The sequence below is a fragment of the Amaranthus tricolor genome, chromosome 16, assembly GCF_026212465.1.
Source record: "Amaranthus tricolor cultivar Red isolate AtriRed21 chromosome 16, ASM2621246v1, whole genome shotgun sequence".
NCBI classification, from domain to species: domain Eukaryota; kingdom Viridiplantae; phylum Streptophyta; class Magnoliopsida; order Caryophyllales; family Amaranthaceae; genus Amaranthus; species Amaranthus tricolor.
Window position 1 is genome coordinate 3,473,622 of NC_080062.1, and position 18,104 is coordinate 3,491,725.

Here is an 18,104-nt window from a genome sequence, read left to right on the forward strand (position 1 = left end):
AAATAAGTCCTAAGTAGTAATCCACCTTGCAGTCACATTGCTACCGGAAGGACCTATTAGGCAAACTCGTCTTACACTGATACTGACTTGGGCGTCGGAGTGGGTCCCCGGAAAAACTTTCCAGACCCTGCTAACCTATTGTTGCATTCTATAGGAATAGTCATCTTCTCAAATGATCTTACTACATAACTTGACAAGACAGTAAAGACAAGCCTCCACCAGCATTTAACTCTTGATCAGTCACTAATCAGGAGATTAAATCTTTGATTAATTATTCTGCAAAACCAATACAGTATCAAAAGAGTTCATTGTAAATAGATGAATGTAAGAATCAAATACAAGCCATGATGGGTCTAAACAAAAATAATCACATTATATCTTCTAAAACACCAACTTGATCTACATTTTTCTCACCATTACAAGAATCATTTGACACATTCCTTTGAACATTTTTATACCTATAATTTCTAGCCAAATACACATAAATACATAATTCAGCACAACAAGAACTGTTAAAGGTCAATAAAAATAATCAAGAAGATTATGATTCAAATCCTTACCAATCCATTTTTCTCCACCATTCAATCCCGTCACATAATCCACAATAATAATCAAAAAACTACTACAAAAACTCCCAACCCCAATAATACTAAGGTAAAACACCATCCCTAAACTCCTCGTAGAATCGGAAACTTGTTTATAGAAAAACTCTTGCATTCCTAAAGGGAAAACCCATCTCCTATACCAAGCACCAAAAATTGAGGAGCTAACCATAGAACATTCATTCTTTGCCCATTATATGATGAATTTAGCCTCGACTTTTCGATTAGGGCCGAAATAATCATAGATATGATCAAGATCATCATACCAATTCCTTTTCTTGCAAGAATACTGATTCCTCTTTCATTTTTTGTGATTTTTCTTAAGTATGAAAGGAGTAATTTGTCATAGATGGATATGGAAGCAATCATGCCTATTGCTATTAGGCAGACATTGACGCATCTGGGATTTCAAAGTTATTTTTGGAAAGTTTTCCATTCATGGTTGTGCCTTGTTTGATGAAAAATGTTGTGCCTTGTGCAATGCCTATGCCAAATACTAAGCATGTTAGCCATATAGGAAGCATGGCTATTAGGAGCTTTAGTTCTTCTACTTGTGTAACTATTGATAGTTTCCATGGGCTTTGTTCTTTGTTCAATGCTTCATTGTTTTCTTGGGTTTGGATTATTGCAGCTTTGTCAAGAAACCTACAAAGTAATACATACAAGTTAGGTTGACGTCTTTGAAAATACATGTGAGGAAAATCTCACAGATTTACTAAAATGGTGGGTTATGGACCTGCATATAATGATTGTGGGTAAATTTCCTAGCTACTACCTATGGTTTTGAAAAAGGATAATCCTCATCAATTGTGTATGCAAGTCACTGTTCATAACTTGTGAGTTTGTGGGCCTGAGCCCACAGGTGCCCTGCGGGTGTGTCCACATGAGCGGGCCCACCTAAGTGATTATGCGATCAATTGTCACAGCCTAACAAACGTTTTAGATTAAAAGGACCAAAAACTTCGGTTGATGATTATATTTTAAGGATATGTTCACTTCTAATACCATACCAATAATAAACTAACTCAATCAAAGGCTTAAAAATCATTGACGAATACAACATATATGAAAAGACTAACTTAATGTAAAGCCATATGATTAAAACTTATGTATCGGGTTAAGTAAAAATTTAATGACTAATATGATTATTATAGATGTATAGGATTATGATATTTTATATACTCTATTAAAGTCTTTCTTATCTGAGTCTATCCGTATGACCCAAAAGCCGACCTTGGAGCTTCTTCGAGTTAGGAACCTCATACAACAAGGAAGGACGAGGAGAAGCAAGCTTTCTCTTAGCCATAGCCGCAACCAAGACTTATAACAATGGTGTCAAAGGGCTTCCAATCGCGATTCAATATCGATAAAATGGCCTCCCGAGAAGAAATAACAAGATAGTAACTCCCATGGTTATAGCTAGATTCAATCACCCAACACCCCAACTTACATAATCTTGCCCATAAACAATTAAAGTGACACCAATAAATAGGCCACTACAAAGGGAAACATTCCACCAATTGAAAAATGACATCTTTTGTTTCCTTTCTTTTGTATGGTTGTCATCAAATTGGTCAGCCCCAAAGCTCTCCAAGCATGGTTTGTAACCACCTGTTGCTATGGATATGGTGTAGGCTTATATGAAAAATACTAGTTCATGAACCTTGCCAACTTGTGGGCATGTATTTGTTGTTGAACCACAAGGTTTTAGACTAGGAATGAATTGGGACATAGCAGAAAGACCTAAACCCTGGAAACATGAAGCAAGATATAGTGACAATTTCTCACATAATTATCCTATGGGCCCACTCGTGTGGACACACCCACGGGGCATACACACTTAAATCTTAATGAGGTTCACTCTTTTCAAAATCATATAGTATTAAGAGGATTAATTACTAAATATTATATGTAAGTCCATAATACATTATTTATTGGTTACGCGGGATCTTCTTCACATGTGATCACATATGAAGTATTTCTAACAAATAGATCATATTCTTAGACATTCCATCTATCTCTTTGAATATGCATGCTTGTTTACGATAAGAGCAAAAACTCACAATAAGTTTTGACTTTTAGACCTGATTGACTTCACATTAAGTTTATAAACTTTGGAATGAAATTCAAGTAAGTAAACTAAAGGCAGAATAATTAATGTATATTAATGTAAACTAATATTTAAGACCCTTTACTTTTGATGACTTTGTGCAGTGTGCGTTCCTAGATCCACCAATGTGCTTGTTTCTACTTAATATGTCTTCATGAGTAGTTTATGAAAGGAATGTATGAAAAAATTTACGATAACATACATGCAAAATCTATATATGAACTCTAAAGAGTATTTACACATTCTCGCATTTTCAACTGAATCTAGGCAAGAATTTATTGTATTTAATTGAGTATAACATATATATATATATGTGTGTGTCTATATGTGTGTATATATATATATGTGTGTGTATATATATATGTGTGTATATATATATGTGTGTGTGTCTATATGTGTGTATATATATATATGTGTGTATATATATATGTGTGTGTATATATATATGTGTGTGTGTCTATATGTGTGTATATATATATGTGTGTATATATATATATGTGTGTATATATATATGTGTGTATATATATATATGTGTGTGTATATATATATGTGTGTATATATATATGTGTGTGTCTATATGTGTGTATATATATATGTGTATATATATATATGTGTGTGTGTGTCTATATGTGTGTATATATATATGTGTATATATATATATATGTGTGTGTGTCTATATGTGTGTATATATATATATGTGTGTGTATATATATATGTGTGTATATATATATATGTGTGTGTGTCTATATGTGTGTATATATATATATGTGTGTGTATATATATATGTGTGTGTGTGTATATATATATATATATATATATATATATATATATATATATATATATATATATATATATATATATATGTATATATGTATATATATATGTATATATGTGTATATATATGTATATATGTGTATATGTATGTATATTTATATATATGTATGTATATTTATATATATATATATGTATATATATATGTATATGTATATATATATATATATATGTATATGTATATATATATATATATGTATATATATATGTATATATATATATATATATGTATATATATATGTATATATATGTATATATATATATATATGTATATATATATATATATATATATATATATATATATATATATATATATATATATATATATATATATATATATATATATATATATATATATATATATATATATATATATATATATATATATAATAAATTGTATGTATAGGGGGAAAGTAGATAGGGTAGTGCAATGGGGAATGATCCCTCCACTCTATTTTTAAAAAATTTTCAAAATCAATATTATGACTGATATTATATTTTAATTAAAGGAGAGGTTTAACTTACAAGAAAATAGAGAACGGCAGAGAATAAAATCATAAAGTAACGGCTAGGGCTGTAAAAACGGGTTAAAAGGTCGGAAACAGGTCGGTCAAAAACAGGTTCGGTAAAAAACGGTCGGTCAAAAGCAGGTCGTATAAGTCTTTCGGTACCGGTCGGTATCGATCGGTTTATTCGGTATCCGGTCGAATCCGGTTTTTTTCCTTGGCGGGTGTCGGTCGGTATGGGTCCGGTATTTATCGGTCCGGTCATTACCGGAAACAGGTCACATTCGGTCGGTCAAAAACGGTTTTTTGCAGGTCGTAATCGATATACAGATCATAACCGGGCGGTCAAAATCGGTAATCGGTCGGTCACAATCGGTATGCGGGTCAGAATCGGTCGGTCACAATCGGTCGGTTTTGGTCGGTATCGGTTCAGTTCAATTTAGTTGAACCGGGATTCAGTTCAGTTTTGGTTGGTATCGGTTCGGTTCAATTCAGTTAAACCGATATTCCGGTTAATTTGGTTGATATCGGTTCAGTTCAATTCATTTAAACCATGATTTAATTCAGTTCAATTATGTTCCAATTATTATGTTCCAATTTGGTAAAAAATCGCATCGTGTTGCCTCATAATGTCATTGATCATGCGTTTATCCATGATGGGAATGATATATAGAAGGTGGAACCTCACATCAAGTTTTATAGATGTCGTTAGGTTATGAGTTTTATGACATCAAATTCAACTAATCAACTCCGTCTAAGTTAATTAATAGATCATAACATGTTAATTGATCGACTTCATCTAATATCAATTAGACAATTACAATTTACAACAATAATATGTTATTAATGTCACAATGTAAGTTTGTTAGATTGTCTTAATAATATATCTTCATCACTGATTGAATTGACCTTCGTTTGTCCATGGGGTGTGTTATTTTCAACTAATGTGATCGGTCATAATGATATGACTTGTTCTCATATATCTAAACCGTTTAAGTTTATACGAGATCTTATTTTACTGCGTGGATGAAGTCAACAATGTATTATAAAGTCGATCCAAGTTATTCGATTTGTTTTTCATTATAGTTCGTTCTATTTAAGTTAAATAATCGATCATCTACGCTGATAAGTTTGATTTTAAACGAACTCTATTTAAGTTAATTAATATATTTGATCATAGGTCTGGTTATTTCAACTTGATAAATTGATTATAATTGATATATATTTGATCATATCAGGTTAATTATTTTCAATTTGATAAATCATGTTGTTATCAATGTTGAGAATGATAGAAGGTGAAACCTCACATCAAGTTTTTATAAATGTGGTTAAGTTATGAGTTTAATATATATATTCAACTAATCAACTTCGTCTAAGCTAAGTTAATTAAGAAGTTTATTTAGAAACCATTAAATCAATGAATTACTCATATTTTAAAAAAAAATTTAGTTGTAAAAAAAAAAAAAAAACACATAAGATTATCCCATTGGTGCACAACCTCAATACATGGACTGTCAACTTGGCAAAAGGCATGATAAATCATAACCCTTCATTTTGAAATCAATTAATCTAAACCATTGATTAAACATACTCTAATATATTTAAAAAAAAAAAAAAAAAACTAATATGAACCGTTAGATCAAGGGATCTAATCTAAACCGTTGATAAGCCCAAACCCTAACAAACCCTAAACTTCGATTCCATTAAAAACAAACCCAAAAACAAAACCCAAAAACAAAGAAAGCAAGCAGCCAAGCCTCACGCGAAATAGCGAACTCGCGAACTGCTCCTCGCCTCCTCCCAGCTTGCCTCGCCGGCTCGCCGCCCTGCTTTCAACCCACGTCGACGTCGTACCCCCAGTTCTAGATTTGTTGTTTGTTCTTGTTCTTCATTCTTCATTTGATTTTATTTGCGTTCTTGTGAATTTTTTTGACTTTCATTTAGTTCTTCGTTCTTCATTCTTGTCTTGTTTTTGTGCTTTCTTTCTGGCTTTCATTCTTCGTTTTTGTTTTAATTTAGTTCTTCATTCTTCATTCTTGTTCTTGTTACTTTTTATTAGCGTTTTTGTGCTTTTTTTTTTTAGTATCATTCGGTTTTATTTTGGTTACTTTTTATTTTGATTTTTGATTTCTTATTCTTGTTTTCATACTTGGTTTCATGTTCTTGTTTTTGTTATTGATTTCAGTTTTTGATTTTGATGGAGATTTCATTTTATTCAGATTTTGTTGTTAGGGTTTTGTTTCTTCGGACGGAGCTGCAGTTTTCCACTCATTTCACTGTAAGATTCAAATTTTATAATTGTTTTCATTCAAGTATTGATTTTCTATCCTGTTTTTTTTTTTCCTACAATTTTTTGTCATTTTCGGATAATTTCATTGTTAAATGCTGCATTTTCGGATAATTTTCTATCCTGAGTTGATTGATTTTGTGTTGATTATATGGTTATAATTGGAATTGAAATTTTATTTTTTTAATTAATTGTTTGCAAGTTTTGATTTTGATTGAGTTTTATTATTATTTTTGTTGTTTTGAATTTCATTCATTAAGCTGTTGGACATGTCATAGGTGGTTATAGCGTGCTTTACGTGGAAATTGTGATTGGGTTTATCATCATTTTGGGATTTAAGTGTGTCATCTGTATAATTGTTGTAATTAGTTTGTTTGCTTTGGAGATATCTGTATAATTGTATAATTGTTGGGATTTAAGCGTGCTTTGCTTTGGAGACATGTCATAGGTGGGTTGTTTTCTATTTTTTTGTTCGTATGATGAATGTTTGGGTTAATTTGCTAAATCAGTTGCTAGATTCATGTTCATGTTGGCAAATAAAATCAGGTATTTTGTATGATGAATGTTCATGTTCAAATGTACTGTTTATCTTCTTGATGTTTTTAAAGTCGTTTTTAAGGAGATATTAAGTGTTATTGAGGAAAATAACACTGATCATGATGATAATGCTTCAGGTAAGTGTAGTGCTCTATGAAGATTTTTTTCTTGTAATTGGGTTTTTTACCAAATTATCATATCTGAGCGCCCAATTTATATTTTATAATTAATTTATATTTTTTTTATTTTATTTATTATAACTTTCTGTCGTTTTTCCATCTCATGCTCTTAATCATAATACTCAGTATCTGAAAGTTGTTACTTTTATATGATCTTAAGGTACACTAAGTTTGGTGGAGCAGTTCCTTACAGATTATTGAAAGGCGGTGTCGCATTGAGGACTAGGAGCAGGAGATCTAAGGTGGTGATGGAAGAGGAGGAAGAAGATGAAAGTGATGAAATGAGTTATACTTCTGAGAAAATTAAAGAAAAGTGATGAAATGAGTTATACTTTTGCAATTTCTTATGCATAACTAAAATTTGGAAAAGACTTTTTGTGTAGTTAGGATTATTGATGTTTATATTATTGGTAGGGAAAAAATGTAATGGATCTATTTTAAATTTCGTCTAAACTATTAAATGAAATGAAAGTGGTTTATCAATTTCATAGGTTAATATTTTGTATTGGTTTATATTGTTATATGTTGATTTTAATACAGTATTAATTAGTCAGCAAATTAACCTGAACTTGGTACTTATATTGGTTGCAAAGTATGAACTATGTTTATGCAATTTTGCAATTTCTGAGTTTTGTAAAATTTATACTTAATTTTTTAGAAAAGAAAAAGGCTTTACTAAATTACTGAGTTAATATATATTAACTTATAATTTATATATTTATTTTATAAAAATTTATATTTAATTTAATTTTTATCATATAGAAATAATATAATTAAGTTTAATTTAATTATTTTATATAAAATTTTATTATATTTTGACAACTTAGAAGAATTATGTAGATAAGTTCGGTCCAAAACAGGTTCGGTACAAAACAGGTTCTAGGTTCGGTATAATACAGGTTCGGTACAATATAGATTCGGTCAAAAACGGTCGGTCAAAAACGGGTATTAAGCGGGTCGAAAACAGGTTTCGGTCTGAAAACAGGTTCGGTATCGGTCGGTCACGGTATGATAAAAACAGGTCGAAAACGGTTTTCGGTTTAAAACAGGTTCGGTACCGGTCGGTTTCGGTATGTGTAAAACAGGTCGGAAACGGTTTCGGTCACCATTCGGGTTCGTTAGCGGTCGGTATCTGGTCACTTGTATTCGGTCAAAAACGGGTTCGGTATCGGTCGGTAACAAGTCGGTAAAACAGGTTTCTGACCACATTTACAGCCCTAGTAACGGCCAACAAAAGCATCCGCAAGAAAGCCACCAAGAAGAGGCATGACAGGAGTAACCCCACCCCATACATTAACATTGTTAACTGCAGTTACAAGGTCGTCTTGGTGCATCACTTTGGTCATACATGTTATCAAATTTGTTGCTAGTCCAAAGTAGCTTAACCTCTCACTAAACTCAATAGCTGCACATCAACAATATATATAAAAAAATTAGACTATATTTTATCAACATGTAATAAAAATTATCAACATTAATTTTTTTCAGCCAATTTTGAATGAGACTCTCTCACAGTGAAACAACCTTAATACAAGAAGCCTAAATATGAGACATACTCTATGATAAGACTGTCTCATAATACATAAATTTATATATATATATATATATATATATATATATATATATATATTTATATATATATATTATTAAATTTACACCTAGAAAAACAGTTTTTTTTTTTTTTTTTGTAAATGGTAGGGCAAGGCCCCCACCTCCCCTACCTTGAGTCCGTCTATGTTTGTAAGCTTACGCTTACAGAAATTGAAAGACTTCAATTATTGGTCGTTTTGCTCAAAGATAAGGGTGTTGGATTTGATAGAAAACATTTTAGCCCAATTTTTATTAGTACTATTTCATTATAAATTTATCATGGGCAGTTGATTATACGTACTCATAGGCTTGTACCGTAGAAGAGTTACCACCTACTAGTACTTATAAACTTAGTTTTTAGCCTTAAATTTGTTGGTAGATGGAGTAGTAGATTAGGTTATGTGTCGTTTATTCCAATTGATGAATTTTAAATGAATTTGTGGCTGATTTAACCAGCTAAAAATATTGACTGATTTATTAATTGTCAAATCAACTGTTTAAGTTAGTTGTGAAAATGTTTGATGAAATTAATCAATATTAATTACAAAAAGTTCATTAAAAGTGACTTAAAATCAAAAAACTAATGAAAAAACAATTTGCAGTAATTTTTTGATTTTGACTTAATATATAGTTATTCAATTGAGTTGGTACGAATTTTAACCATCCCTCATTGAAAGTGGAAATTTAAGCGCCATGTATAAAAAGAACATATGTTGCATCCACACTTCTAGATCAAAGAGCTCTCATGTGAGGAGTGTGTTAGAGTATATAACATATACTGGGCCTCAACCATCAGGTTAATGTTAATTAAGCTTTTGTTGAGTTGGTTCATTAGCGACTTGACCAATCAAAAAGCCAAAGAGGGTGTTTGGTTAATGGCTTTTTGCTTAGCTTTTTACTTGGTTTTTAGCTTTTTGCTTGTTGGTTGATCAAATATATAAAAAATGTTTGGTAAATGAATTTTAAGTCAGCTGAAAAGCTAGCTTTTAAGTCAAAATAAAAAGCTACTCCAGTTAGTTTTTTGTTGGCTTTTGGTTTAATGACCCACTTTTTCTTAATAAACAGACAACAACCAATACTTAAATTTACCAAACATCTCCAAAAGCTAAAAATCACCCAAAAAAATCATTTGTGAAACTCACCTAAGATGAAAGCGGAGGCTTTCCATGAGCCGGTAGAATCTCTAAGAGCAAGTCTTCCTTTGTAGTCCAATGCTGAGTCTTGAACATGTACTTCCGACCCATTTTTGATCATCATCATCCATTGTTTCCAGCATTCATCGCCAAACTTTGTGAAGTTTGAACTTCCTAAATGATAATGTTAATTTTGACGAATTAAGTATTAATCGACCTATAATCGTGAGGCATGGCTATGATTTATTTATATTATTTTTTAAGCATCATATTTAAGGTATCATAATTTTATAATTTTATGTCTTAATTAGCGCAATGACTTTGAAATGACAAAAGTTTGATGTTTATTTTAACAAGTTTTTATAGGTTACGATCTCAAACAAAGAATTATATATATATATATATATATATATATATATATATATATATATATATATATATATATATATATATATATATATATATATATATATATATATTTAATAGTTGCTATATTTCTGTATTTCGTGTAATTTAATATATACTTTTAATCTTTAAATATCATTAATTTCATATGATAAAAATTCTAAAAAGTTAATATTATGAAATATGCATTAAAACGACAATAATAAGATTTTAATTGACTATATTTTATGTTACATGTCATATAGAAATATAAGTCAAATAAGATCAGTTGATAAATAGTGGTTGCTACAAGAAATGCGGCAATTTTAAAACCTAGTGGAAATAATTTGTATTAGGTAGACTTCACAAGTAGCGTTTCACAATTAAATTCATAATCATATAATTCGTATTAGTTAATCTTTATAAATAGCTTTTTACAGTGAAATCGTTTTATACGACAAATTTGTGTTATTTTAAGTGATATTATGTTTATATTGATCGAAAATAGTTGGGCATTGATTACGATGGAGAGTTAGTTCCAAAATTTGACGAAATGATTTTTAAGGACAGCTAATTAGCCAGGTTAGTGGCTTACTCGACTAATTATATGAAGTATTTTATTACACTACCAAAAATCATATCTTTCTGATTCATGAGCTTCACGTTCAGAATATAGCTTTAAATTTGCGGAATATCGAGATGTTGATTATGACTATAATCATGATTATATATAGCTTTAAATTTATTGTGTTACGCAAATTGAAGTGAGAGATTTACGTAGCATAAATTTTTATATGAGATAGTTTTTTGCAAAAAGCTCTTTGTTTTGAAGTTATCCTATCAAAAGGCGATTTCTCACAAGAATAGCTTGGTAGGTAGCGTTATAAATTTGAAGGCCGGGAAAGGATAATATATGGTGATGCTATTTGATTAAGTGCATATATAAAATAAATTGACGCTTCAATCATTATAAGTTTAATATTTAATTGATTTAGTTTTTTTGACATAGTACTAAGATATTGTGATGAAAGATTATATGTTCGAATCTCGTTGATTCTTCATTTCTAAGTGGAATAATATGTTGCGTCATGTATCATCAGAGCATATGTTGTATCCATAATTCTAATTCAAAAAGTTCTTATGTGAGGGAGTCTAATGACCGATAGAGTATGGTTGTAGCCATATTGTTATATTCTTTATCCCTACTACTACTCGTATTATACGAGACCGTTTTGTCATAAGGTTATAATTAGTTTATTTCTTTAATTGATCAATTTAAGATTTTAAATAATAACATTAATGTTATAAGTAATATTTTAATGTTATAAGTCATTACTTTAAGATAATAAATGTACATTGAGTCAGCCCAATAGAGATAGCCTTATCATGACATTGTCTCATTTAAAAATTTTTAATCACTAATTAGCTTTTTTTTTTTTTTTTTAGAATTTGTTGTTATTGGATATATGACTTGATTTGCATTATACAACTCGATTGGCTAGATTTTCTATTTTTATTAGGATTTCCTGTTTGCATTGACTACATTATTTGCAAATATACAGAAAATATATAGGAGTTTATTTTAAGTGCGATTAGGTTTATGATAATAATAATAATAATTACAATAATTGAGATGCAATAATTTTTAAAGTAGCCATAGCTACTTAGGTTAGTAACTCAAGTAATCTAATAACCTTCACTTAATGAGAAATCAATAGTTTAATTTCCTCCTTTTCAAGAGCTTCACATCGTTTATGAATATTAATGAAATAAAATATTACTAACATCATCTCTTTTTAAAGTTGTATATGTATAGCTTTTTCATAAGGCTGGCTAAAGCTAAACAGAATTGCTAATCTGACCTGAAATCGACCTAAAATTAATGGGTTTGAGTTTAGATTTTTGACCCAATCAATAAAATGGGACAATTCAACCTGATCTGTTTATTAAATTGGTTAGGTTTAGGTTGAATATTTAAACCCGAAAAAAAATCTGTTTAACCCATTTATTAAATGGTTCAATCAAGTTGGGTCGACCTATACTGTCTGATATTAGCCCTTTTAATATTTGACCTAAAACTTTATAACTTTGACATAAAATGTAAAAAAAAAAAATTAAAAAAAAAAAGCTAAACAGGCCAACAAATAAAGGCCCAACTTAAAAACCCTTAACCAGCTAACCCTGTTAAAAAAACCCCAAGCTGTTTTCATCTAGTATATGTATCGGTATAAGCGACTTTCATCCCATTTTTATAACCCCTAAACACTGTTTACAGTAAACGGCGGATGTGTTCGATTTTACTTTTTGTGTTGTTAATGTCATCTTCATAATGTTTTGTGGTTCGATTTTTTCGATTTTTTTGTGTTTGATTTTTTTGTTACTCAAATTCTCCCACTTTAAGCTCAAACACCCATTTAACAATGGCGGATGAAGTAATCCATTAGATTTCTGGGTAAGTATGTTTGGAATGAGAGTAGTACTTTAAGCTTAAAAACCCATTCAAATTTTCCCTCTTTAAGCTTAAAAACCCATTTTATTGTTGTTCAGTATATTAATGAGTAGTACAATTAGTTGTTATATTTTGTTTTGTTTGTTGACTCTTAAAGACTTTTTACTATGAAGTATGCAACCATTTAGTAAGTTATTTTAGATTATAATGAATTGAAAAAAATAGGTCACATGACTAAAAGTATGTGGGTCAAATGTCCTGAATAATATGGGTCAAATGATCTGAAAAACCTGAACGAATTCAAAAAAAAAAAAAGCAAGTTAAGTGGGTTTTTAGCAGGTTGACCCGATCTGCTACAGATCAGGTCAGAGTTTTAATTTTTGACCCATTTAATTAAACAGATCAGGTTCGGGTTAAGGGTTTATTGACCTATTTATATATGACCCGAATCTGAAAATGATCCAATCCGATCTGTTTGACACCCTTGCTTTTTAATGTAAAATTCTCTCTTCTAGATTCAAAGATGTTGTTCTGCATTCTATTACAACCAAAGTGTCTTTATTGATGTACAGGCGTTTGTAGTCCAACGGTTAGGATAATTGCCTTCCAAGCAATAGACCCGGGTTCGACTCCCGGCAAACGCATTATGTGTTTTTTTCCTTTTAGTTCCATAAATCCCTTTTAGAGATCTTTCGGGTCGAGGAGCACTTTGGCAGTATGTAGAAAAGTTCTACTAATTTCTAAATTATTTATACAAACTCTTCAATTTTTCAATTAAGTATGTAGAAAAGTTCTCAAATTTTAATATTTTTTGTTAAAAATATCATAAACCTTACATTAATATTAAATTAATGATAAAAATGTTATCAGAGTATATTACACAAGTACTAATCTAATTTGATCAATATAATAAATTAATAATGATGTCACCTTGACTTGGCTTGATAGAGAAATTAGCATATAATCTTTCCAAACTATATAAATTTACTTGCTTTCTCGATTTAGTTGCAATACTTTTCCTAAATAATATATATATATATATATTGAGATATATTTTAGATATTTTAGCCAAGTATTTTTTCAAGTCGGAAGGGCATTTTGGTCCTAATGGTTTCTGGAACATTCTTTGTAATATAAAAGCTTCTTTTAATAAAATCAGCAACAAGATTTTGCTGGGCTTTGCTTCGAAATTCTTTTCATGGTATCAGCCTAATCTTCCCTTCTCTTCTCTTCTTCAATGGCGGACATCAATCCACCACCGCCGCCGCCGCCACCACCAGAAATCAAACCTAATTCTCCTTATTATCTCGGTTCCCAAGATCGACCGGGCGATTTCATCACTCCAACCCGATTAAAATCTGATAATTACGCATCCTGGGCAGCCGACATTCAATTGGCTCTTGAAGCTCGCCGTAAATTCGAGTTCTTGGATGGCACCATCACTTCTCCTTCCCCACCTTGCACCCGCTCAGACTGGACGGCCATTAACGCCATGCTTATTTCTTGGATCTCAAATACAATTGATCCTGAAATTCGATCTTCCTTATCCAAATTTCGGGAAGCCAAGCCTTTTTGGGATCACCTTCAACACAGGTACGCTCAAACTAATGGACCACGAATTCAACAATTGAAATCTTCAATTGCTAAATGTGAACAAACAAAGGAGATGTCTGTTTCAGTATATTACGGTAAACTTCATTCTTTATGGCAAGAATTGGATAATCATGAACCTTTAATCTCATGCTCTCTTCCTTCTTGTACTTGTGGTTCTTTACATGAAAAACGTCGAGAGCAAAATCAATTACATGAATTTTTAATGGGATTGAATTCTGATTTTTATGGATCTTTAAGAACCCAAATTCTGTCACAAGAATCCCCTGTCTTGATCGTGCTTATCAGTTAGTCACCCAAGAAGAACGGGTGCGAACCTCAAGGCTCGAAATTGATCATAAATCACCGGATGTTCTTGGATTTGCTGTGCGTTCTGATGCAGGTCGGATTCGTGGTTCCTCTGACCGACCAATTTGTTCTAAATGTAATAAGCTTGGTCATGAAGCCTCTCGTTGTTGGGCTGAAATCACTTGTGGTCATTGCAAAAAACGTGGGCATGATTCCAACTATTGCTATGAAATCAATGGCTATCCAGACAAATGGTCTGCTGGGAAGAAATCTTCCAGTAGTAGAGGACAAGTGCGTGCTAATGTCACTAGTAGTGATTTTTCGAACAAGTCTCTCATTCCCTCTGTTTCTGCTTTTGGACAAAATTTTACTGCAGAACAATGGAAGGCTATATCTGAGGTTATTGGTAACTCTAATGTTCCCGATAATCGTCTCAATGGTAAATTTGATATGACATCCTGGATAATTGATACCGGTGCTACGCATCATGTCACCGGGGATTTGGCTTGGTTGTTTGACACTCATCCTCTTGAGTGTCCAGTTGGTTTGCCTAATGGCGAACAAGTCATTGCTACTTTGGTTGGCTCTATTTGTTTGTTAAATAAAATTACTCTCATTGGTGTTCTTTATGTTCCGAATTTAAGTTGCAATTTACTTTCGGTTTCTCAACTTAATGACAAATTACAGACAATTGTACAATTTAATTCTCTTATTTGTGCTATACAGGACCAAACGAAGGAGCTGATTGGAATGAGAGTTAGAAAAGATGGACTATACTATTTTAGCAAACCAAACGTTTCTACATGCGCCTCTATTTTTGCCGCAACATCGAGTTTGGAATTGTGGCATCGTCGCCTAGGACATCCTTCTGAAAAAATAGTTAAGTTGATTCCTCATGTACAAAATACAAAAGATAGTTTACCATCAAGGTGTGAAATTTGTATGCATGCTAAACATCCTAGAGACAAATTTTTCACAAGTGATAATAAAACATCTCGAATCTTTGAAAAAATTCATATTGATTTATGGGGTTCATATCGTCATATTTCATCATGTGGTGCTCGATATTTTTTAACTATTGTTGATGATTATTCAAGAGCTGTTTGGATATATCTGTTAATTGACAAATTGGAAGTTTTTCGTGTGTTTATGTCTTTTGTTGCTTTGGTCGATCGACAATTCTCACAAAAAATTAAGGTAGTACAAAGTGATAATGGGACAGAGTTTAATTGTTTACTTGATTATTTTAGTACCACTGGCATTTTATTTCAAACATCTTGTGTTGGTACCCCCCAACAAAATGGAAAAGTTGAGCGCAAACATAAACATATCTTGAATGTCGCAAGAGCTTTGAGGTTTCAAGCAAACTTGCCTATTTTTTTTGGGGTGAATGTGTTTTAGCTGCGGCCCACTTAATTAACCGCACACCTACTCCCCTCCTATATAATAAAACACCTTTTGAAATTTTATTTCATAAACCTCCGTTCTTTGATGCTATTAGAGTATTTGGGTGTTTGTGTTTTGCTCATAATCAAAAGACTAATGGTGATAAGTTTGCAAGTCGAAGTCGTAAGTGTGTCTTTGTGGGCTATCCTTATGGAAAGAAAGGTTGGAAATTATTTGACCTTGACACGCAGGATTTCTTTGTTTCTAGAGACGTAAAATTTGTTGAGGATGTTTTTCCATATCAAGATGTTCAGTATAAAAGTAATAGTACTCAAGATGTGCATCATGATTTTATTGAATACAATTTGCCAATTTATGAGGATATTCAATCTGAAGAAAGTGAAAAAGGAATTTTAACTATTCCAAATGAGCATGATGAATCTGTTAGTTTCACTGAGCCATTTACAAGCTCTGGGTCAGCTCTTCCAATTCAATCATGTTCTTCTTTTCCTCTTGCTGGGTCACCATCGGCTGTTGAGCCTCCTCCCTTACAACAGCCCAATAGTACTTCCTCTGATCCAGCGCTCGCTACATCGGATCAACTGCCTCCTGCTCTTTTGGGTCGTGGGTTTCGTGACAAATTCCCAAACGTTTTGTATCGGGATTTTGTGACTCATATGGTTTTTGCTAATAGTCCGTCCTCTAGCTCTCCTTCTTCCAATTACTCCTCAGGTACTCCGTATCCTTTAGCACATTATATAAATTGTGACAATTTTTCCATGCATTATCGTACATTTCTTGCAGCCATCATTAAGGGAAAAGATCCAAAATCCTTTAAGGAAGCCATGAAGTATGAGGAGTGGCGTAAATCTATGCAAGATGAAATAAAAGCTTTAGAGGACAATGGCACATGGACCTTGGAGCGACTTCCTCCCGGGAAACGTCCTCTAGGTAGTCAATGGATTTACAGGACAAAATATTTGTCAAATGGTAATATTGAGCGTCTTAAGTCTCGATTAGTTGTTTTGGGTAATCATCAACAAGCAGGAATTGATTACACTGAAACATTTGCTCCGGTTGCCAAAATGACCACAGTACGTGCCTTTCTTGCAATAGCAGCTTCAAAACACTGGGAATTACATCAAATGGATGTTCATAATGCCTTCTTGCATGGTGATCTTAATTAAGAAGTTTACATGAAATTACCTCCTGGTTTCGAGTGTTCAGATCCGTCATTGATATGTCGCTTACGCAAATCACTGTATGGTTTAAAACAAGCTCCACGTTGTTGGTTTGCAAAATTAGTATTCGCTTTGAAAGAATATGGCTTTCTTCAATCATATTCCGATTATTCTCTTTTTACTTATACTAAAGGCATTATTCAAATCAACGTTTTAGTCTATGTAGATGATCTTATTATCTCTGGGAATGATTCCGCTGCACTTACTCTTTTTAAAGCTTATCTTAGTAATTGTTTCAAAATGAAAGATCTTGGTGGTCTCAAATACTTCTTAGGAATTGAGGTTGCTCGTAGTTCATCTGGTTTGTTCTTATGCCAACGTAAGTACACTCTAGATATTATTTCTGAAATAGGTTTATTAGGGGCAAAGCCTGTTGGGTTTCCTATTGAACAAAATCACAGGCTTGCTCTTGCTACTGGAGAATATATGAAGGATCCCGAGGCTTACCGTCGTCTTGTAGGGCGTTTGATATATCTCGCAGTCACTCGCCCAGATCTTGCCTATTCAGTTCATATCTTGTCTCAGTTTATGCAGGAACCTCGTCTTGAGCATTGGGAAGCAGCTCTCCGAGTAGTGCGCTATTTAAAGGGTACTCCCGGCCAGGGTATTTTGTTGCGTTCGGATAGTGAGTTAACCTTGGAAGGCTGGTGTGATTCAGATTGGGCTGCATGCCCTCTCACTCGTCGCTCACTAACAGGATGGCTTGTTTTTCTAGGACAATCCCCTATTTCTTGGAAAACAAAGAAACAACATACAGTGTCTCGCTCTTCAGCTGAAGCCGAATATCGATCAATGGCTGCAATCACATGTGAACTGAAGTGGCTAAAAGGTTTGTTGTTAAGTTTGGGCGTTCATCATCCTAAAGCAATAAAATTGTTCTGCGATAGTGAATCTGCTTTACACATTGCAAAGAATCCCGTTTTTCATGAACGAACAAAGCATATTGAGGTAGACTGTCACTTTGTTCGCG

The 18,104-nt window shown here is 32.2% G+C and overlaps 1 long non-coding RNA gene, 1 other non-coding gene and 1 pseudogene across 2 annotated transcripts; 2 read left to right on the forward strand and 1 right to left on the reverse strand.

Annotated features, from left to right (window-relative positions):
- Positions 1-71: 71 nt before the first annotated feature.
- On the reverse strand, positions 72-9,899 carry LOC130802431 (protein NRT1/ PTR FAMILY 5.6-like; annotated as a pseudogene).
- Positions 5,682-7,548, forward strand: LOC130802970 (uncharacterized). The gene is made up of 2 exons (XR_009039841.1): positions 5,682-7,010; positions 7,213-7,548. It is a non-coding gene; the product is annotated as an uncharacterized LOC130802970 (long non-coding RNA).
- Positions 9,900-13,180: 3,281 nt separating the features above from the next.
- TRNAG-UCC (transfer RNA glycine (anticodon UCC)) lies at positions 13,181-13,252 on the forward strand. Its single transcript has one exon. It is a non-coding gene; the product is annotated as a tRNA-Gly (tRNA).
- The last annotated feature ends 4,852 nt before the right edge of the window (positions 13,253-18,104 follow it).